This window comes from Montipora capricornis, chromosome 4, assembly GCF_036669925.1.
Source record: "Montipora capricornis isolate CH-2021 chromosome 4, ASM3666992v2, whole genome shotgun sequence".
NCBI lineage: Eukaryota > Metazoa > Cnidaria > Anthozoa > Scleractinia > Acroporidae > Montipora > Montipora capricornis.
In genome coordinates, this window is record NC_090886.1 from 10,247,401 (window position 1) to 10,252,594 (window position 5,194).

Here is a 5,194-nt window from a genome sequence, read left to right on the forward strand (position 1 = left end):
GTGTTCCCTTGTTCCCCAAATTACTTTCAAACTTGTTCTTAACTTTTTGATCCCTAAAATTGTTTTCAATTATTTTTGTTCTCTTGTTCCCTAAAATATTTTGACATTGTTCCCCTGTTCCCCAGTTCAAATTAGCTATGTTCCCTTGTTCCTCAAAACCCCTGGGAGGGCCTCATGTCTATCCTCTCATTTCTGCAACTGATTTTCAGGATTTTCCTTGCGCTTGCTTCAGTCAGATATGGGTTGGAGTACTACTTCTCTTGAGTATGAAGAACATGACTATAATATCGAGCCGTTATAATACCTCTTGTCTGTCGGTTACAACACCGAGTCAATGTGAAAGAACAATCATAAAATGATCACTTCAAAAGAACCCTAGATTTGATAAGTCTTATTTCTCAGATAAAGTGTCTCCAAACTTAAACACGTTGCTGCTTCTTCGATTCGTTGTAAATCCAAATAGAACACTCCCGTGAGGCGATCGATATAATTTAGTGCGTTTGCTTCGCTTTGTAAGAAGGGTTACCATAACAACTAATGTGGGTTCTGTAACGACGACAGTGTTTATAGTCAAGTGTTTCGAGACATGACCAACGAATTATGGTCTTTCTCCGCGCTTGCAGACAAGAAAACCGATCGATTTGCAAAGAAAGTTAAAATAATGAATTTTTTTGTGTCGTTAGCCGTTCCACGTGAACCATATGCTAAATTTCTCTATTCAGTGTTCAACGGCCATCAGTATCTAACACCTTGCATCCCACCTTGAACACCCCTTACAGACTTCCACACAATTTCTTTTTTACCATTAACCTTCCTTTTTAATCTGTTTATAACGTTTGCTGAATTAACTCTCTTTTCTCCATTGTTTTAGCGGACCTATTCAAGATTGACGTTCGCGACCTCTTCCGGGCAAATAGAGGTTTAAGCCACTGGGATTTAGCCACGCTTGTTAGGGATACGTTGTTAAATAGGTACCCTGAGTCCTGGTGGGTGGTGAATATTTACAACCCCGTCTGGGGCTGGGACAATCATGCTGTGACTGGGTTGTATTACCACGAATTTAGATTTGAAGGGCGCAATTTTGTTGTTGTGCGACGTCCCAAAGAGTATATTACCGGTTCCCCGAGGGTATCGATAGATTCCATCGTGGGCGATGAAAGTGGAAATGACGCCCGGCAAGCCATGAATAATATTAAAGAAAAATTTCGGCGCCACTCTGAGAGTTATGTTACAATCCATGTTATTAGGAGAGGCAAAGGAATTGTCTCCGCGCGTTATTTAACACCAAACAATTATTTATTTAAAGTTCTCCGACATTTAGTTGTGGTAGTGGTTGCTCCTCGTTGATTTCACACAAAAAAAGTGGGAGGAGTGGGGACCTGGGCTTACTACAGTTTTAATGGAGTATAACAGCCCAACTTTCAACTCTTTTGAATAATGCCCCAAGATCTTTTTCATTCTCTATTTACTGTTTGCTTAAGTCTTTTGCCATTCTGTGTGAAAATTGAACAATTAAAAGTAAACAAATGGCCAAAATGAACGACCGAGTACCTAAAGAGAGACTGGGCGCTAGTAGTTTAAATTGCGTTTTTCTCAAAATCTACCAGTATAAATCCCCCCCCCCCCCCCCCTTCAAAATTTCAGGAACAAAAAAATGGGCTCTGATTCAGCTTTCATGCAAAGTAAAATAAAAATCTGTTTGGTAGATTTTGAGCTAATTTTGATTTCACATTTTCTTAGTTTGCGAAAAATATGCCTTATAGATTTTTATTTTACTTTGCATGAATGCTGAATCAGAGCCGATTTCTTATTTCTTAAAACTGTAGTAAGCCATTTTAAGCTACGCTCCTTGCAACAGGAACATTTCATCATTATGAACGAACACTATGTGAAAAAAAGACATATTAAAAAGCCTGGATATAGACAGGATAAACACTTGAGATTTTACTTGACACCAATACAGAGGGCTTCGTATTTACGGTGATTGGCAAGCGCTGGGCTGAGATTTGCTTTCTATATAAATTCGTGGAATTGTTTCAAGATGTTACCGCGAATTTTAAGTGCCAATGCTTTTAGATACTCGTCTACCTCCGAGGAGACCCACGAAAATGAGTTAATCGCCACATTTCTGAAGACTCTCCCTAAATTAAAGAGCACGTCGCCTTTCAAAGAATCAGAAAATTAGCTAAAATGATACATGTATATCAAAATAGTTGAATTTGGTTGAACTTACATTAGAAGTTTTGATCTCAGCCCACCTCTTGCCTTTTAGCTGTAGTTACAGAGTGCTTACTGAAAACTTGAGAAACAACTGAATGGGGTAATGAAATATGCTAAAATAGGAGGATAGTAAGGCTAGCTTTGTGACAAGCAAGAATAGCCTGTCGTTTCCGTTAACGTTTTACGCATTAGAGACTTCAAGAATCTGTGACGGTGACATCGATGAAAACGTCACCTCAAAATATAACTTAACTTGCACTATCGTAAGTGTTTCGCGATTATTCCATCATATATATCATTCACGTCGTACAATGTGGGTGAAGTATCCTAAAGATTTAAATTAGTGCGGGTGGTTTCTGAATAAAAATGGACTATAAAAGAATCTTCTGTTTTATGCCCACGTTGTCGCCAAAACCTCAAATTTGGTGATTTCAAGTCGTTTTCATTCAGAGAACCGCAAAAATATGAGCAAAAATGCGTGCAGCACGATTATTTTTCCTCTTTCAATTAATGATATTATTGTTTTGTGGCGTTGTCGTTGCCTTATTAGCCGTCGTCATTTCTTAAACTCCCTAATAATTTTCTGGAGAGGGGAACTGAAAATTGCACCAAAGAAAATAAGAAGGGAAAAGATAAAAAAGTGATCACATTTTGAGGTTTTGGAGGTGCTTTCAATGGCAGTGCAAGAGAACTTGACAAATACAAAAGGGTGCTTAAGGATAGAATTTCGTCCTCGTACTTTGTTATGTTTTGTGATTCTTCTTTTTGTGGTGTATGATCAGGCTATGCTAAATAAAGAGATTATACGAACGAATGAAATAAAATTAAATTGAAACTCTCTTTTTACGTTTTCTTAAGCAAATCTTCTTTGCTGTCATTAACGTGGTCATTCGCCATGTTCTTAACAGAAAAAAATATATATTTGCATACGAATAGAGTTTAATTACTTAGGTCAAGCAAGGCTAGAACGAGAATACACCTACCTCCCTGTTGGTACCTCCCTGAGACCTCGGCGTAAGATTTTAAAGTGGGAGGAAAAGCAATGTGGCAAGGTTGTAGAAACCACTTTCAACGCTTTTCCGCATAATATGAAAGGAGGCTCCGTTCTTACGCAGAACTCAATTCACTGTATAATACGGACACTTTAGAACGAAAGTGGTCCCAACAAGGTAGCGCTACGGGCTTCATTCATGGCAAAGTAAAAACAATAGGTTCCTCGATCCAGTCTTCTTTTGTGAACAGTGAGTTTAATTCCCAGACACCCTGGCAGAATAGCGCCCCTTCCGTTTGTTAAGGTACCCCTACATAGCCGCCGTGTCTTCATTTAGGGTCCGTCCACACTGATACGGATAAACAGATCTGCGTCCACACTAACGTTTTCACATCGTATTCGGCCGTCCACACTAGAGACTGAAAACGGAGATCTAAAGATGCATTTTTGTTACCAGGCTTTGCTTACGTCTCGGCGCGCGAGAAACTGTGAGGCACGCATAAGATTATGACGTCACGCCTATTCGAAAACCTCCCTTTTCATCGTCCGCACTAGAACTGGATAGACCTCTGTTTTCAAAAGTCTCCACTGTCTTCGTGGACCTCCGTTTTTAAAAACTTCCGTTTTCGATCGTTTCAGTGTGGACGGTTATAATTAAACGGTGGTTTTCGGAAACAGATGTTTTCGAAAACGCGTTAGTGTGGAAACGAGGGCTTAATTATAAATTAAAAGGCTTCAGCCATAAATGGGTGGTAGACGGTCACCGGTAAAATTGGCCTAACGTGTCTACAGGAGTAGATGACACTAGAGCTACCCTCCACATTAAAATCGGAGTTTGGAAAACACTTGCAGACATTTAAAAACAATTTGTAACAAAGATGATCTTCATTCAGAGATTTGAAAACGAGACCAAACCATCCAGAGCCTGTTTACCAAACTTCCAAGCTGTTATGAACTTGAGAAAATTGAAAGGCAATCTTTCTACGAAATGCATAAAAGCAGACGGTTATGCGGTAGATATTCTTTACCGAGACAATTGATTTGAAAAGCTGAGAAGGTACTTTGGAGATCAATTGCGTTTTTCAATCAACAACGACGAAAATTTGAAAAATGATTCTGATTTAATTTCAGGGAGCTCCACTGATCATGTGTGGAAGAAAATTTGGAAAGTAATGCTTGGGTTGCCTGTAATAGGATTAATCACATACAAACGAGCGGTACACTCTTCTTTGTTTTATAAGAACCTCTTTAATAATGATTGTTTAGGATGAGGTCGACCATAATTTTTAGACCATACTAAGAACACTGTACCCAGGCGGAGAGTCACTCAAGAAAGTCTATATTTTACTTATTGTTTTTAGTTTCTCTGATTTGTAAAGGTAAAAGAAAATTCCTGTTGCTTGAGAGCAAGGCTAGAGAATCTAATTAGCACATAAACAAAAGAATACATTTTTGGGGGCCATTTATGTATTCGGTCTATGTCTTGGTTGAAATAGAGCAGCAGTGTTTTATCGGGATTAAAAACACGAGACGTAGCCGAGAGTTTTTAGATCCGATAAAACACGAGCTGCGAGATGTTTGAACCGGTTTCAAAAACATTACAAAAAAAGCATGTCTCTCGGAATCCGAACAAAGGTTCCAATAGACCAAAGCGGTTAACTCAATCTTGGGCCCCGTCCACACGTATCCGGAAATTTGTGAAAACGCCAAATTTTTTTTACGAATACGGCTTGCGTCCACACGTATATCCAGCGTATTTTAAGGCTGTATCCGGAATTTTTGAAAACGCTCTCCAGAGTGGAAATTTTTTATCCGATACAAATACGTAGACGTGTGGACGGTCGTATCAGGAAATTTGCGAATACGTTACGTCATTCTCTTGGATCCAGTCTTCACCTCGAGCATTAAACAAACATGGCGTACAGCAACGTTGTGTCTTCTTTGTTAATTGCTCTGATTTCTAGTTTGATATCATGCGTTCAG